General features: G+C 46.7%; 1 protein-coding gene across 4 annotated transcripts in view; it reads right to left on the reverse strand.

Annotated features, from left to right (window-relative positions):
• SH3KBP1 (SH3 domain containing kinase binding protein 1) overlaps positions 1–19036 on the reverse strand; it is a 328594-nt gene that overhangs the window by 300059 nt on the left and 9499 nt on the right. Inside the window, exon 1 of one of the 4 annotated variants that reach the window (XM_049643563.1) lies at positions 17295–18697. The exons of the other annotated variants lie outside the window; for them this stretch is intronic. The gene's annotated coding sequence lies outside the window, so the exon portion shown is untranslated. Of the gene's footprint in view, positions 1–17294; positions 18698–19036 lie in introns of those variants that run through there. 4 annotated transcript variants of the gene reach the window in all.

The raw sequence follows: 19036 nt of genomic DNA on the forward strand, positions 1-19036 counted from the left end.
AAGAGCAGCTAAGTGCAGGCAGCGTGGGCAACGCAGGTCCTTGTCCCCCAAGTGACCCCTGTGCACGCTTAGAGATTCAAACAGCTGTAAGGTCCGTTAGGAAAACAGACGCTTCCACCCTCCCCCAAACTTCCCCTCCCCAGCAACAACTACTTTTACCTCCTTTAGTTGATCTGGTATTTGCTTCCAAGTCTAAATAAGATGCTATCGTGGCTATATGCCTCACTATCTTCATTCTCAGCTATTATGTGCCTCGTTCCCACCCAGAAGCTGGGGTCTGCTCTCCCAGCTCACCTGGGGACACACCTCCCACCCTCCCCGGCCCCCTAGTGGGGTGGGTTATCATTCTGGTTGGATCAGTGTTCACTGCCTTTAAAGGCTGAATTCTTTCCCCCCAAAATTCTTATGTCCCAAACCCCAGCATGTCAGAATGTGACCTTATTTGGAAATAGGGTCATTGCAGACGTAATTAGTTAAGATGAAGTCTTTAGGGTAGGCCTAATCCAGTATGACTGGTATGCTTACAAGAAGGAGAAACTAGGACACACAGACACCCATGGAGTGAAGTGGGTGTGAAGAGACAGAGAAAAGACAGCCATCGATAAGACAAAGAGAAAGGCCTGGAACACATCTTTTCCTGCAGAACTGCAAGAGAACACACGTCTGGTGTTTAAGCTCCCCGCTCTGTGGCACCTTGTTCGGGCAGCCCCAGCAGACTAATACAGATGATTACATCATTAGGAAGACACAGACATTACTGAAAGCCTAGCCACACGGTACCATATTTCTTTTTGAAACAACCTCCCCCCCAGGAGCGAATACTAGTCTTCTCTGTTCCTTTGCTTAGTTTTCATTTTCTTACTGAAACCTTCATTAAAAAACTGATTCAACTCCAAACTCTTCCTCTCTTCATCCACGTGGCAAGGTGGGTTCCAGCCTTGATACAAACTCAAGAGACCACACTATCCAGAAGCATGAGGAGTGACTGAAGCTTTGGGAGCAGAGGAGACATACAGCCATAAATGCGGGCTAGGGCACCTGCACCAGAAGGGAGACCCAGGCAGAGGCTACAGGTGGCAAGGAAGCAAGGAGGCAGATGAGAACCAGAGCTGACGCAGGGAATCTCTAGAAGCAGGGTGTTTGACTCAGAGACATTCCTGGGATTAGAAAAAAAAAATATCTGCATAGACAAATGGAATTCTAAGAAATGGGAGTTAAAATGTCCCTATTCGAAGATAAAATGACACCTTTCCTCCCCACCAATACCAAACTTCCCAAATTCTACCTTTGTAACTGGAGTAAATTTCTTTAAAAAAATAATAAAGGAGGCATGCCTTCTAGATTATCTCAATCAAAAAAACAAAGGCCAGAAAAAATAAGTCCGAGAATTATTGAGCTAAAAGAAACTTATATAGTCCAGACTGCGCTTCAAAAAAAATCTGTGAGGATACACACTTTAGTCCACAGCTTTTCTCAGTCAGCATCCAAAGTTCTCAATGATTTCTTATGTAGTCTATCATCATATTCCATATAGATTATGGCTGTTCCCAATAACTCATGCATAAAACAAAAATACATGAATAACGAGGATCAGGAAAAAAATACAGGTAAAAGATCAAGAGCCAGGGAAAGTTAAGACATCAGTGTGTACAGTATATGTCTACCATATAGAGACTTATTGCTTAGTAGAGGCAATTTGCCTTTTAGTTTCCTGACAACCAAACCAAAAAGGGAAACATGATCTTACATTGTTTGCAGGAGCAGACAGGGTGGGGCGAGGGCAGGGGGGCAGCCCACAAAAGAAGAAAAACTAACTGGCAGAAAGAACTTTGCATGTGGGGCTTCATATAGCACTGTTTTCAAGCCGAGGGCAAACCAGGTCACAGCGAGTTTTCTCTTCAGAAAAAAAAAAGGGGGGGGGCATCTGGGTGGCTCAGTGGGTTAAACGTCCGACTCTTGCTTTCGGCTCAGGTCATAATCTCATGGTTCGTGGGATCGAGCCCCGCATCAGGTTCCATGCTAACAGTGCACAGCCTGTTTGGGATTCTCTCTCTCCCCCTTTCTCTGTCCCTCCCCGACTCACACTCGCTCTCTGTCTCTCTCTCAAAATAAATCAACATTAAGTTTTTTTTTTTAAAAGAACAGAATTGAATAAAAAATCTCAGAGCCTGTCTCATCTAGTAAAGGTAAATGTTTTCTGTGAAATGAATACTTCAGTCATAACTAAGGATGGATGTGGGCATGAGGTTGCAATGTAAAATATATTTCTTACTGGGAGATATGGTCACAAAAATTTGAAAAAGAGCAGGAGACAGTAAGTGGACTTAATTTCTGGCCTGGCCAGTGCCTATTCCTTCCTGCCTGGCTCTGGGTGGTAAGGAATAGACTGCCCTTGCTGCAGTGCATCATGGTCCTGACCCATCCTCTGCCGGTTCTTCCCCTTGGCCTTTGACTCTGTCCAGTGGTCCCGCTTTGCACCTTCTAGCTCTTCCCCCAGTGGCAGCACCCTGGGGCAAGTATGACAGCTCGGGCTCCCTTCTCCTCCTGGCACCTCAACTTTCTGGCACCCATCTCTGAATCCCCTGCTGTCCCACTGCCTCAGCCCACCCCGATCTCTCTCTCTCTTCCGTGGAAGCTTAGTCAGGGATGGGAGAAACAGAATAATACTTTCTCCTTCTGGGACACGACTGTTTCTCCTCCAGTTTCTCCACATTCCTTTTGAAAATGTGAACCAACTACTTACACACCTACGTTTATAGAGGCACCATTCACAATAGCCAAAAGGTGGAAGCAACCCTTGTCCGTCAACTGAGGAATAGATAAGCAAAATGCAGTATATCCAGACAACGGAATATTATTCAGTCTTAAAAAGAAATGAAGTTCTGGCACATGCTACACCATAGATGAACCTTGAGGACAGTATGTTAAGAAGTCAGTCACAAAAGAACAAATATTATATGATTCCACTATTTATATGGGGTGCCTAGAATAGGCAAAATCATAGACACAGAACATAGAACAGAGGTTACTGGGGGTTGGAGAAAGGGAATAATGGAGAGTAACTGCTTAATGGGTACAGAGTTTCTCTTTGGTATGATGAAAAATTCTGGAAATACATAGCAGTGATGTTGCTCAACATCATAAATGTACCTGATGCCACTGAATTGTACACTTAAAGTGGTTAAAATGGTAAATTTTATGTTTATATATATATATATATATATATACATATATATATATATTTTTTTTGCCACCGTTAAAAAATGCATAACCTCAGTCCAATCATGAAAAAACCCAGTCTGAAGGACATTCAACACAATACTGATCAATACTCTTCAAAAGCGTCAAGGTCATGAAGGACAAGGAAAGACTGAGCAAATGTCATAGAACACAGGGTACTGAGGAGAAATAACAACTAAATGCAATGTGGGATCCTGGATAGGATCCTAGAACAACAACAACAACAACAACAACAACAAAAGACATTAGTGGAAAAACTTAAGAAATTAAACAAGATCTTTAGTAAACAGTATTACACCATGTTGATTTCCTGGTTGTGATAACAGCACTGTGATTATGTAAGATGTGAACATTGGGCGAAGCTGAGTGAGGGATGTATGGAAACTCTCTATACTAATTTTGCATCTTTTCCTTAAATTTAAGAGAAAAACCAAAAATTTTAAAAAGTTTTAAAAACCAACCCACCCTTTAAAAATAGTGCAATATATACAGTTGTACATTCATTAATCCTTACCCTGAGGGTGGTCAGTTCACATTTGAAGTACCCAAATCAGAAAAGAACACTCCAGGGATAGTGGGTCAGCATTTGAAAGGCTAATCAGAGCCCATCTGCAGCAGAGTTAGTCAACTGGCATAATGGAAATGAGCAATGGCTCCCTGCTCTCTGGATTGGGTGAAAATACCGTGCTGGCATCACGACCCTAGCAAGAACCACACAAAAGAATCTAGGAATAGCAGCAATCCATCCTCTTTAGAAAAGGGGCTCTCTCAGGACCCTTGGACAATGATTAAAGAAGGGCCCTGTCCCCTCCCTGGGGGCTAGTGGAATCCTGCCACTGGAACACCATCAACATCTTCCCTGACTATCCCTCACTTGGGCAGAGAGCTGGAACTTTGCAGAGCAAAAAGTACAGACGGGGCTCTCTCTAAGCCTGCTTGCTAACAAATGTTTAATGAGTGGCCAAAGTTGGTCTGAGACTTGCTTTCCCTGCAACATACCTCCTGGTCATGGGACTGTGGGAAAGAACACACAAAGCTCCCATCAACTGTTTCCCAAAAGAATTTGACAATTCTTCAAAGGACAAACCACTTTAGGTCAGTTCACAACAGATAATGGGTTAGGATTTCTGAGAATGAGCTTATGGCCCTGTGAGCATGTGCCAGATCAAGTCTACACCCCCAGAGCAGAGTCCTCCAGGGACAAGGTCTCCAGCTGGACTGTTACTGTCACCAGAGAGGGCCATTCGGTCAGTGGCAAGCCTCCCCTGGGACACCAAGAGTCCACACTGAACTCCCTGGGCTTGCAAGGGCTGGAGTACACAGAATGTCCAAAACCTGACCCAACGAATTTATTTAGCCCAGAGTCTTCAAGTTGACTCAACAGTGGAATCGATCACAAAGCACTCATGAAAGCCCATGCTTTTATTTTCTTTAGAGCCAGATGTAATCAAGCCCGTCTTCTATTTTCTTCCTCCCAAGGGGCAGACTCGTCTCATTTCCTGTCCACATCCCCCTGCTTCCTCATTCCCCTCTTGCTGGTCAGCCCAGCTGTTGCCAGCCATCCCAACTCCTGGCTCTCCTTCAGTGCAACCCCTAAACCCCAGCCGCCCCGGGAGAGGGTAGCCCTCAGTGAGAGTATCAGCTGGGATCATCAAAACTCCAGGACAGTCTACACAGCAACAAGGTATCCGACAAACTTCACAGCCCGCTGGGCTGAGTGAAACCTCCTTTTCAACTTCCTCAAACTCTGCAAAGATGGAAGTTGTCTTCCACACAGGCTGCCGCCAAAATGGCTGCCTCGTTGGCCGTACTGCACACAGAGAGCAAGAAAAACAATGTCCCCACCTGAAACTAACATAACACTGCACATTCGTTTTATTGGAATTTACAAAAAGGAAAACAGCATCCCTGGTGTGGGAGGCAGAAACAGTGCCGCCTCCCCTACATCAGATATCCACACCCTAATCCCTGGAACCTGTGAATACCTGGCAAAGGGACAGTAAAGTTGCAGGTGAAATTAAGCTGGCTAATTAGCTGACCTTAAAATTGGGAGAGGGGCGCCTGGGTGGCGCAGTCGGTTAAGCGTCCGACTTCAGCCAGGTCACGATCTCGCGGTCCGTGAGTTGGAGCCCTGCGTCAGGCTCTGGGCTGATGGCTTGGAGCCTGGAGCCTGTTTCCGATTCTGTGTCTCCCTCTCTCTCTGCCCCTCCCCCGTTCATGCTCTGTCTCTCTCTGTCCCAAAAATAAATTAAAAACGTTGAAAAAAAATTTTTTTTTAAATTGGGAGATTAGCCTGAATTATCCCAGTGGACCTAATGTAATCCTAAGGATCCGTAAAAGTCTAAGTTGGGGGCAAAGAGAAGGCCAGAGTGATGGGATGTGAGGAGAGGACCCCCTGCTGCAGGCTTTGAAGATGGAGGAGGGGGGTCATGAGCCAAGGAATATGAATGGTCTCTAGATGCTGGAAAAGACAAGGGAATATAATTTTCCCTAGAGTTTCCCAGAAAGGAGCAGAGCCCTGTCGACACGAATCTAACCCAGTGAGACCCACGTCAGACTTGTGACCTAAAGAACAGTGAGACAATAAATTTGTGCTGTCCTAAGCCACGAATTCTGCGGCCATTTGCAATGGCAGCAATGCCAAATAAATAAACCTGGCCGTCAAGTGCCACGGTAGCTTGTTTCAGGCCTAATAAATGAGTGAGTCTTAAGTAAAACTATCTGCTCAAAGTCCGCAACACTTGCCTCCCCTGAAGGCCACTGGCCTCCATTCCTTTAGGCCTTACCTCTAAAGAACCCGGGGCCCGGGGACAGAAAACACACGTGGGTTTGTGTCACAGGGCAATTCTAAATAGAACACTTTGCCTGTGCCATTTTTATGAGGTATTTGCTTGACACAGATCTTTAAAAAGAAAACCCACTCAGAGTTATTTCTGTAACTGAAGGTGGGCAAGAATGGGGATAGTAAAATGAGATTATTACTTATGAAATGAGCAATGGAAGTTAAGCCTGTTCTTACCTATCATTGACTGCACCACTCTGCAACTTAGTATGGTGAGAACAACTTCCATTTCGGACCACCCCAACCCCACAGTACGTGGGTCTGAGTCTCCGTGTTGTTCTTCGGTGGCCTCAGAGCTGGTATGTATGTGCTAATCTGTTCTGATTATTCGTTTGGCCAGCGCCAGACACCCACAGAGAGGCACAACTCACTCTTCTGAACGTATTTTCTGTGTGTGTGCTGAGCACCCTTAATGCGCAGTGACACAGGATCCTCCCGAATAGAGGGTGGGGGTGAAGAAGCGGAGTGACAGGGCGGTCAGCACTCCATGTTTCAAGAGATTTGGATTCTCTTTCCAACTGGCTGGGAGTGAGGGTTCAAACTCTAACAGTGTCCAACTGACAAAAGTCTTGCTCTGTGATTCCTATTACCCAAGCTTGAGAGGAGTGAGGGCTAACAAAGGCTGGCCTAAAAATAAAAAGCCATTATTTCCAATGCCACAACAGTGGGCCATTTAAGCTCTATTTTTAGCAAGTCTCGCTTACCTGTGAAGCAGCATATGGCTCCTATAATTCTCCAAAGCACGAAAGCATTAAAAGATCGGAGTGCCTCTGGTAAGTGGGCTGGTCCCCAAGTGAGCATTCCCACACTGACAAAAGTGGACAGCCGACAGTCCAGTTGGCCCAACTGGCTTCCAAAGGGACCCACCATCACGCTGCCAGCTCTTGGCCATTAGCAACACTTAAAACATTAAGCCAAATGACAGAAGAGTTTCTGCTACCAAATCATGGTATTGGAGACTTTGAGTTTCTGACAAGAGGGCATTTTCTAAGCAATTACTCCCTAGGGACAAAGAAAATCCTGAAGCAAAACACCAGGGACCGGTTCAGGCTAAAGATAACGTACAGCAAGAGGAAAAGAGAAGAAAAACATCCCGTTGCAGGGCACACAGCAGGCCAGCGACACTTCCCTAAATGCAGGGTGAGAGGCAGCCTGCAGAAAGGAGCACACAGGCTCCCTTATCTCAAATCTCCTGTGCACAGCGCGGGGCACAGGCGTGCACTTCTTTGCGTCCCCAGGGGGAAGTGTGGCAAGCCCGAACGCTGGCCACAACTAAGAAAAAGTAGATTTCTTCTGTGGCAGACTCACAGCAAGGAAACTTGGGAGACGGTAAAGTAAGCCAGTGTGCCGGCTGCCCTACTGACACAGGGCGCCCCGAACCAACCAATCATTGCTCTTTTCTCAAGTTCAATGCAAAGAGATGCCCGATAATGGCTAATCAAGGTCCACAGGAAGATTCTTGAATGTACAGTACAAGTGGTTGGGGCACAAACGCTGCCGTGCAGCCAAAATTCTCCTATGGATCGCACCATGGATCATTTTTGCTTATTTCTTTGGATCTTCCAAAACAGAAATACATCCAAACGTGTGACTCTACCTTACAAAATGACTGGGCCGAGAGTAGGGAAGGCTGAGCAGCACTGGCTTTCTCAGCTGCTCCTGACCTGTCTGTCTTGGATGCGCGAAGGAGATGTGACTATGCGATACCATTAGATACCAGTTTCCGGCCCCGTTTGGGGAAAGAGACTCTGGCTTTACAGTCATACATCATATGTTGTTTTCACTCATTCAACAAATATTTTTCTTTAGCTGCTCATTCTGGCTGCGATACCGTGCCAGATACAGGGACACCAGTGTGGAGAAGACGACCGTGCTCTTTGCCTTGGAGCCAAAGGAACTACAGTCCACGGAGCATGATTTGTGGGGTCCCTGCAGTACCTGGTGGGGCTTCCTGAGCCAGCACGTGCCCAGTGCCCTCTCCTCAAGCAGTGACCCTTCTCCTGTGCATTAGGAGGTATCCACATCCGAGTTAGCAGTGGAGAGGGAGGAAGAGGAAGATGGAATGATGTCTGGCTACAACAAATCGGATTTCCTTACATTTTTCCAGCAGACCAAGTAAAGCAAAGATAAATAAGACATTTCATGATCCGCCCCCTCAAAAATCAGTAACTCATCCTCAATTGGTGGTTTCTTCTCATTCATAACTATTGACCCAGGAAAGTTAAAACACGACTGTAGCATGCATGAATTATTTTAGCCGAACATGCTATTCCCTTCTACGTCCTAAGCAAGAACTCATCAGCTCCAGGCTGAAGGCCAGGATTTCACAGGACAGAGCTTAGGACAATATGGAAGGACAATAAGGCAAAGACTTAGCAGAGCCCAGGGAGAGCAGGGGGGCCATGGGGAAGTGCCCAGAATGGTGCTGTTGGAGCCAGCTAAAGACTAATGAGTACCATAGACTCCTAAGTCATCACCGCAGAAAGGTTTCCCTACCTTATATCCAATAATGGGTGCACAAAAATTTGACACACTATTGACTTAGCCCTCCGTTATCTGAAGGAAGCAATGGATAGCCAAAGAAAAAAACATCCCTGAAAGAAGCTTTCCAGTTGTGGGGAGATGGGGAGGACCCGAGTTAGCACAGAAATCAGATGAGAGCCCACTCTACCTCCCTGTTCCTCCCTACTGCTCCCCACCGCCACCCCTGCCTCCTCTCAGAGTGGAGAAACTTGCTTTCCCACAGCATTCCCCAAACTGGCCCTGGTCTCACTTATCTACATCTGGCCCCTGAAAGACATCCCTCATTGGGTTGGTTCAGAACTCTCCAGTCATGCTACGCCTTTAAATAGCTCTCCCTACCACTGAAGGTCCACCACCTGGGTGCTCTTGACAGGACAATCTATTTTAAAACACCAGCTCCCAAGGCACAGCCAGCATAGAGCCAACACACACGTCAGCACCAAGGTCAATGACGAGACCCAAGCCTAAAGAAAGTGCAGCAGGCACTGGTGGTGTTGTGGTGCTCAAATTACAGCTCAGGTGAATGGGAAGAGCCTGGGATACTGGAAACTATTCGCATTTCTCACTCATGGGCCAGGCAGAGACATGGTGGGACCAAGGTTATCAGATGAAAAACAACGTACCAACCCTGCTAGTTGTGACAGGAACATTCAAAGGAGAGTGACCTGGAGTCAGTCATTAAATAGCGGTTCTACCTAGAGGTTCACACAATCCCTGTGACCTGCAAGTTTTCGGCAACTATCTCTGAAAGAATGATCCAGCCCCCAGCAAGGAGAGCAAAATGTTATTGTAATTTCAGGAGAGAATTCACAGTGTTGAGGTTAGGGGTGTTTGAAAGCCAACTCAATGGTCTACTCGGGTAGTCAGGACACCCAAAAAGTTAAGAAGATCCAGGAACAACAGCATAATAAGCCTGATTATCTCCAGCAACTGACTTCCAATTGCAGCTCATGTCTGGGAGGCAACAGGGAGTGGTGGGGAGCATGGCAAACCAAATTCACATGTTCACCCACCTGAACAGAGCTGCCACAACTGCAGCCAAGGAGGAACGCCAGCCCAAGGATACCAGAAGACCTGGGCTCTAAGAGCAGCTAGGGATCTGAGATGTTATGGAAATATCAACCAGATTCCCAAACAGTAGCAATTTGAGATTTGTAAAACACCACAGGCCACGATGAGATTCTGATGTGGCTCTCACAGCTCCTAACAATCTTAAGATCATTTTCTACACTGAATTTCCAGAACACCATCTATAGTACAGACCCTCTCCACAACCATACTACTCAGAAGCCCAGTGTTCCCAGCACCCAACCTCAGTCCAGGCAACTCAGTTCAGCACACCATTTTAAGACATTGTGAATTCATTGGAGGCATTTGTTTTCATATTATTTCTACATTCCTTTTTTTTCTTCATATAAATGGCTGAATTCTTCTTATTTTATTTCTTTTTTAATATAATTTATTGTCAAACTGGTTTCCATACAACAGTGCTCATCCCAACAAGTGCTGTTCTGATAGAAGGAATAAATGTATAATTTCAGATCCTTCTGAGTTTTATTCCAAAACTTCTGTGTCTTATCAACACTGCTGTAAACATTTGCAGTCTTCCACCAAAGACAAAGTCCGGGACTGACAGATACACCAGAGTTCTCACGTTCACCGCTCTTTTCCATGCTGTCTTAGTTGGCATGGGCTGCTCTAACCAGAACACCAGACACTGGGTAACTTCAACAACAAACGTTTACTCCTTACGGTTCTTCAGGCTGGAAGTCCAAGATCACTGTGCCAGCACGTCAGGTTCTGGTGAGAACCGTCTTCCTGGCATCCATATACAGTGTCTGGGGGAGGGGGAGGGGGAGGGGGAGAAAGCAAGGTCTTTTCGGTCTCTTCTGATAAGGGCACTAACTCCCTCACGAGGGTTCCACTCTCATAACCTAATTACCTCCCAAAAGTCCCACCTCCAGGGGTGCCTGGGTGGCTCAGTTGGTTGAGTGTCCAACTTTGGTTCAAGTCATGATCTCACAGTTTGGTTTGTGAGTTCGAACCCCAGACCGGGCTCGGTGCTGTCAGTGCAGAGCCTGCTTCAGATCCTCTGTCATGCTCTCTCTCTGCCCCTTCCCTGCTCACATTCACTCCCTCTCTCAATCTTTCTAAAGTAAATAAACATTTATTTTTAAAAAGTCTGACCTCCAAATACCATCTCATTGGAGATTAGGGTTTCAACATACTAACTTTGTGGGGACACAAACATTCAGTCTATAAAACACACCCCCAAAAAATCCGTGTGTCTCTGTCTCTCTTTCATACACACACACACACACACACACACACAGAAAACAGATGGGACACAAAAGCTGGGGGACCCAAAGCTAGTGGGATAGGGGAGTATGATCAGTGCACCTACCACATGCACAGAATGTATGAGGGGGTCTCACATATCTGAGGGCTCTGGCACAGTGTGCTAGTGGGGCCTTTTTGGCTGTTTATTGGTAACTCATCTGAGCCCCTACTCTGTGCCACGCTCCTAATACACACCATGTATTTAATCCTAGCGATGGCAGCTGCTCCGTGGGCTTCCCTGAGGAAACTACAAGCAGGCCAGCGGTTGGAAATGGCCTTCACAAAAGGAATGCGGCAAACGGAAGACAGACGGAGGGCATGGACACTCGTGAGGAAAAAAGTAGACCTCCAATATACGGTTTGCTTTTGTCGTTATTTAGATACGTGAACCCTGGGAATCACAAGGTAAGAGAATGAAATCCCGTCTTCAGAAAGTTCACCAGCTCTGACGATTTAATACTTTCAAAATTCACCCACAGCCATGAGATTGGCAAAAGTGCGGCCATATGATGCAGCAGAGACTGATGAGTACCTCCCAGTATCCCCTTCTTCGTTTGAGAAACAGAACCCTTCCCTCCTTCCACAGTAATGGCACCCCCAAACGTGTCCCTATGCTAATTCCCAGGACCTGTGAATATGTTACCTAACCAAGCAGAGAGGACTCTGCAGGTGAGATGAAGCTGAGGACCTTGAGATGGGGAGATTATCCTGGATTACCTGGGTGGGCCCAGCGTCATCACAAGGGCCTTAAAACATGGAAGAGGAAAGCAGATGAGCCAGAGAGGATGTGAGGACAGAGGAGGGGGTTGGACTGAGGTGAGGAAGGGACCATTAGCTAAGGAGTGTAGCGGCCCCCACAAGCTACAAAAGGCAGGGGTCAGATCCTGCCCTATAGCCTGTGGAAGGAACGCAACCCTGCCGACCCATCGTGGACTCCTGACCTCCCGAACTAGAAGACAACAATTCTGTGTCATTTTAAGCCATTAAGTTTGTGGTCATTTGTTACAGCAGGAATAAGAAATTAATACCCCCACCCCCGGTGTGTGGGGGGCACGCGGCCGGCCAGGTGGAAATCACATCCCCCAGACCCACCTGCTGCTAGGGCTGAGACTGTAGCTAAATTCTCACCAATGGGCTGTGCTGGGGAATGACAGTTTCCAAGTCACGTCCTTTAAAGAGAGGAGATGCTCGCCCTCCACCTTCCTCTCGCCTGGGGCCCTGGGCCGGAAGGCAGACCAGGGAAGGTGAACCAGCTCCTACCACGCCACAAAGGTAACACCCTACGAAAGGTGGAGAGGGCAACAAGACAGAAGGAACCTGACCCCGATGACCCTACAGAGCAAAGCCATTCACTCATCCTCAACAGTCCTGGGGTCAGCAGGCAGTCGCCCGAGAGGAAAATAGACAGCTATGCTATCTTGGGGTCTCTGTGACAGCCATTTAGCCTAAGCCCTAATATATCTGGGATACCAAACGTCAGTGGACACAGGAACAGCAGAAATGTTTACACTCTGAGATGACACACTTTGAAAACCAATGTGGCGTTCTCTTCTAAAGCCCATATACTCTCTCCTTCAATAAATATGTTCTCTTCTTCATTCATTAGTTTGTTCATCCACTCATTCACTGGGAGAATATTCTGGTACAACCACTTCGGAAATCCAGCAACTTGAAAGCCAGCAAAATCACTCCTTGCTATACGCCTTTAAAAAACATATTTTACACGTGTACCTAGAGACATCTATTAAATGGTGATAGGAAGTCCATTCATAGTAGCAAAACACCGGAAGCGATGAAAAGTCCACCACTAGGAGAAAGGATAAATATACAATAATAAATACACAAACTATAAAATGAGAGACAACAAGCAAATCACAAGTCTCTGCAGTTTGGTGCCAGTTTAAAAAAAACTAAAACCAAGCAAAACCAGATGACATGTTTTTAGGAGATGTATGTGGAAATGCTAAAACTATTTGTTAAAGAAGAAGGGAATGATGATGTTTTTAAAAAGACCCATGATGACCCATGATGTCCATGAGCCTGGGCGGCTCAGTCGGTTAAGCGTCTGATTCTTGATCTCAGGGTCATGAGTTCAAGCCCGGCATTGGGCTTTTTTTTTTTTTTTTTTTTTTAAGTAGGCTCCTCACTGGGCTCTACAGAGCCTACTTTAAAAAAAAAAAAAACAACAAAAACCAGACCCATGATGGTCTTCTCCTCCAGAGAAGGCAGGGACAGAGGACTGAGCCAGAGTGCACTTGAGAGAATGGGTTCTGAGTATCTATTTTATAATGACTCTTGACACCACCCACATTACATATAGTCTTGTGTGTATCAAATACCTTATCACTTTCCGAACTGTTTTGAAGGCATCGCGCAAAGTGAAAAGGCCTGTATGGAGGACGGATTCTCACCATAGTGTGAAAAGACAAAAGAGAAGGGAGAGGCAAGTGAACTCAAAAGACCGTGCCACTTTAAGCAGATGTGACCGTGTCACATCACCAGCAACAACGTCATTTCTGAAACGAACCATCGTGTCTCCTATTAGTGTTGATTTCAGCTCTACTGGGTTAATTTATACTTAATTTGCAAATCTGTGCCAGGTTTATACTTACAAATGAGCTAAAAGCCAAAAGGAGCTTATATCTAGCTAAGTGCCTGGATTTTCCAGTACTGTCGTCATTAAAAAGTTTAAGGCAATTAAAAAGGAAGGAAATTCTGACACATGGCTACAACATGGATGAACCCTGAAGACCTTACACCAAATGAAATAAGCCAGTCACAAAAGGACCAATACTGGATGATTCCATTTACATGAAGTACCTGCAGTGGGTCAAAATCACAGACACAGAAAGGAGAATAGTGGTTGCCAGGGCTGGAGGAGGGGGAGGTAGGGGGAGTTAGTGTTTAAGAAGCATGGAGTTTCAGGTGGGGAAGATTAAAAAGCTCTGGAGAAGGACGGTGGTGACAGTTGTACAACAATGTGAATGCACTTAATGCCACTGAACTATACACTAGAATGGTAAAAATGGTCAATTTTATGTCACTCATAGTTGACCACAATAAGCAATAAACAAATGAAAGCTAACAAACACGTTCAAACATTTAAGACAAAATAGGAATTCTTGGAAACCACTTTCCCTGTCAAGGGGCCTTCCACATTACTCATTTGAGAAACGCTGCTCTATCTGGTTTCTCTCTAGACCTCCAGGGTGGAGGGAGGTTCAGAGACCGACTAAACACCGCCGGATCTCAGAAAGTTGTCTTCTAACTTGATGCGTGTTCCTCAAATTAACAACTTTCCTCTTTCTGGATAAAGAGACTCTCTTCAAACCAACAGCCTTTGGTTTAACTGCTGATTTCATTGTGTGGTTCATGAAATAATCACATCACAGGCTCCCTCCCACTAAGGGAAATGAAAGTTAACTAAAATGTGTCACTGAGTGGAACTTTAGATATCTCTGAGTTCCTCTGGTTATCGAATCTTACACTTAACAGGCACTCAATAAACACTTGTAGAATTTAATTGAATTCCAGTATATGGCAATATTGAGTCAACTCTCTTGTTTATTCTACCAGTACGGGCTGGTTTATGTTCACAATCTGAAAATGTAACAAAGGGAGAAAGTGTGTGGTACAGGGTAGTCACCAATGCTCTCTCACCATCATGTACTGTTATGAAGTTTAGAACTTTCACAGAAACTTGCCCCTGAGAGGGCATCATAAATACTCAACTCATTTTTTGCCAGGTACATGAGCTGACATATGGCATATACTTGCCAGCTGAGGAATACATACTTAGCACAATGCTGTTCGTTAACGAAACTGATGCATCATGAAGGCAAGGCTTTGAGATGGTTCTTCTAGCCTGGATCCTGGGGTTCTAACCAGCCTTACCTTGCACTGTTTGAAGCTAAAAGCATAATATTTTTAGGGGAGCTTATGACAATGACACAAAGCTAAGCTCAGAAACCACAAAGGGGTTATTACAGCCACGATATTTCCTTCGTCAGCACGGGACTTAGACCCATATCCCAGAGAAATATAAAGTCACCTTGAGGACCCAGGGCCTGCAGGACACAGTTTTCCATAAGGTTCTGGGAAACAAAGTTCCTTTCAATGCCAGCCAGGGCACAAAGTCAAAGGAGGAAGGGAAGGGGAAAAGAAAGAGAAGGAACCAAACTCCCAAGCGTTTCACCTTTCACTGTGTGTACCCTAATCTCACACTTGAATGCTAAACCAGGATTAATCACCTCAAAATGGTACACTGGAAAGGGTACAGTGCTGTGGACTATGAAAGCCTCGCAGCAGTCTCCTTCAGAGGTGTCTCTCTCCCACCTCTCCCGTCTCTGTCTCTCTCTCTCTGTCTCTCTGTCTCTCTCTCTCTCTCTCTCACACACACACACACACACACACACACACACGGGTGGAAGCACATATAGTGGAGAAGGGATAAGAAGCCATATGAGCACATAGTTTCTTGAACTAAAACTGAAAGCAAGCACAGGGACAGCAAGCACCCCACCGATCCACATGCACTAATCCCCATGGACTCAAGTCCTCTTCGTTATCATCATCATCGGCCATTCTAGTCATTCAGAGGGTAATGGAAATAAAGAATGGATATAAAACGTCACCCTGCCTACAACCTGAATTCCTTAAAGGACAAAAAGGAAAATTATGTCCGTCACATCCCTATTTATAATATCAAGATTATGGAAACAACATAAATGCTCAGTTGACAGGGAAATGGTGACATAAATCGAGATCCTGAAGTCAGATATTCAGCAACTAAAAATACTGGCTTCGAAGATGACTATGAAGGTAAATAAACACCAGGCCATACAATTATATTTATTACAATCCATGCACATATAGCTACAAGTACATAGCAAAAAGCCGAAAAAGACCCACACCAAAATAAAATGGCAGTGGTTGTATCGGAGTACAGTATGGGTCACCAATTCAAATTCTCCTGCTTCTTATTTTCTAAATCCTATAACACAGTCGCTATATTTATAAACAAAAAAATGTAAGGTTCGAGAACATTGGAGCTAGAAGAAGAAACAGCCTAGAATCCACCCCCTCCGTGCAGGTGCTGGAAGGTGAGCCCCTCCCTTGAGATGGTGAGCCTGTGCCCCACCCCCTCCCCCAGCGATGGCGGGAGCTCCTCCCAAGGCCCTCTCAGGGACCACTCTTCAAAGGTTTCTTCTTCCCTGGGGGACCACACTCCTTGTGTGGCCTCTGTGACCTTAGACTGCTCTGAATAAAAGCCAGTCTCACCGGCCACACTACTTTTACTGAGCAAAGGAGGTGGCGATGGTGGACGGTGCACTGGTGACATTGGTAGAAAGTCCAGAGGCCCCGGCAATGGCAGTGGGAGAGGGCTCTGAGGAAGCAATGGGAGGGGTGTGAGAAGAAGGGTTTCGACAGTGAACGGGAGTTGGGGGAGGGAGACAGAGAGAGAGAGAGAGAGAGAGAGAGAGAGAGAGAGCTGGCCAGGAGGTAAGAGAGGAAGAGGTGCTGGGGAGGAGATGGGAGGGAAAGGGGTGGGAAAAGAGAGGGAGGAGGAAGTGGAGAGAGGCAAATGAGGGATCAGTAAGAAGGGCAGGGAAAGGCAGGGATGTGGAGAAGCAGGATATGTAGGAGGGTGAATGTGGGTGAGAAGAGGGACGGAGAGGAGGGGCGAGGAAGAGAGAGGAGGGGGCGGTGAGGAGGTGGAAAAAAAAAGGCAGAGGAGAAAGGGAGGAAAAAGAGAGGGGCCCCAGGGAAGGGCAGGAGAGAAAGAGTGTGGGAGAGAGGGAGGGTCAGAAGAGGGTGGGGGGATGGGGGATCGGTAGACAGACAGCGACGGTCAGACAGAGAGGGTCTGAGGGAAGAGAAAATTGGGGAAAGAGCAAGGAGTAAAGGGAAGGTATGGGGAGAGGGGTGAAGACAGAGGGTGGGGGGTGACATGGAGGGTGGAAGAAGAGAGAAGGTGGGGGGGAGAAGACAGAAGGTGCTGGTGGGGGCAGGAAGGGGTGGGGACAAAGAAAAAAGAGAGGGAAGAGAAGTTAGGAGGGAGAGAATGTGGCAGGGAGAAGGTGGGGGAAGGTGGGAAGAGGGGTTACTTGGAAGGCAGCAGAGGAAGAGAGAGACAACCCGGAAATGTGAAGGGAAGAGGCAGGGAGGGTAGAAGGGAGAGATGGAGTGGGTGGGGGTGGTGAGGGATGAGAGATGGCTGACGGGACCGAGAAAGGGTGGGGGAGAAAAGTGGAGAGGAGAGAAGGCATGAGGTTGGACAGAGGTAGCCCTCCAGACTTTGGATGACAGTCCCCTGCCCCCTTTCCCCTTCATCTCTCTGGGCGGTTACCTTGCCAGGCAGTGGCTGTTTTTCACAATGTCTTCATCTCTTCCTCCATTTAAGAACCCACAGGTTCCCTAAAAGAGCCAGAAAGTGTCACAACTGTACCCCACCCCCACAGTGTGTTATCATCAACCCATCCAAATGCCTCCGAAGTCACATCTACGCTTTTTTACACGATTGGGGTCTCAAAGGATAAAAATAACCCCATTAATCACTCAGAAGCACAACTGTGCCCGACAGGGCCAGGAGCCCTTCCTCAGGGGAGCCTTATGAAAGGGGCTCCAAAGATGGATGGGACAATGTCAAAGACTCTAGCACCACCTCACACTCATCACCCCTTTCTTTGTCAAGAGAAAATGGGTAACAGGGCACTTTCAGGTATTCTGGCTTACGGCTTTCAAGCATCCTCGTATAGAGTGCATGCCCCAAGAGCGGCCCCCAGGTACCCCCATCTCACCAAGCACTGCTCCCAGGACAGGGCTTCATTCAGATCAGGGGACTGGAACCAGGTGCGTCCTTCTCCTCCTAGAAGTGGGCCCACAGCAACCACCTGTGTATCTTCGGGAGCGACATGGACTCCAGTGGGCTCAGCCTGGCTAATGGGAATTTGGAACTAGAATGAACAATCAAGTCACTCTTAACAAGCGGCTGGAACTGCGGCACATGCCCCATGAATGAAATGCGCAGAGAGAAGAAGGGGACAGGGGCAGGGAAGAGGGGAGGAGAGAAGGCGAGATGGCACATGGGGCAGTTAACCCATCCCTGGTTCTGGGGCTTCTTGGGACCCTTGGGGTGCAAGAGAGGCCCCTGTGACCCTGTAATAAGCCCTCCTTTCCAGGTAACAGGCTCTGCTTCGCCTCCTCACTTGAAGAAAGTCCTTACTGCACGTCTGCAATATGAAGCAGGAGAGAGTCCTAACCCAGTTAAGAAGCGTGGTCTCCATCAGTTAAGATCCAGGACAAAGTTTCTACCGGTTAAGAAACCTAGACCAGTTGAGACTCAGGAGTACACAGCACAGTCTCCTAGAGAGCTCTTCCAAAATATGCCCATCGGTCCACCAAAATCAGACGAGGAGGACCCAGACATAGAGTTCTAGTGCACATCCCTAGGGGAGGAAGCCACCAGCTACACAGAAGTTCTCCTATCCGCGACTAACCATGACCTCATCGCATAAAAGGAGGGAGAAATAACAGAAATACACGTCCGCTGCCACAGGCATGAACTCTGCCCGGAAGATTTTGGGAGAAATAAAACACAGACAGCCTTGGTCAGGGGACGGGGGAGGAATCACCAGAGAACTGGAGGGCTGAGATTCAGAAAGAGACCTGTCATTGTGAGCACTTTTCATTACAAAAAAATGAAATTACATTTAAAAATGTTTTGAAAATTCCCCCAGCAAGTAGCTATAGTCTCAATCCCCAACAAGCAGGTGAACTCCTTCCCAATGCAAATTCCTCCTCCACTGGGGACACCCCTACTCCCATTCTCACCCCAGACCCAGCCCCCTCCCCCCCCCCAGCTAAGTACTTTCTTTTCATTTCTTTGCTGACAAAGGCAGCACTTAAGCTAAAACATCACCATCAATTCCCCACCACTTGCTCGGCCCAACCTGCTCAAGGGTCAACAATGAGCTACCTGACAGACTGTATTTGGGGTGACACGTCTGTTGTCCATCTAATATTTTATGGAGAACAAAGGGGCAGTGAGAAATCACTGGTTAAGTGAAAAATGATCCCATTTTGTTTGTT

Source organism: Panthera uncia, chromosome X (genome assembly GCF_023721935.1).
Source record: "Panthera uncia isolate 11264 chromosome X, Puncia_PCG_1.0, whole genome shotgun sequence".
Taxonomy (NCBI): Eukaryota; Metazoa; Chordata; class Mammalia; order Carnivora; family Felidae; genus Panthera; species Panthera uncia.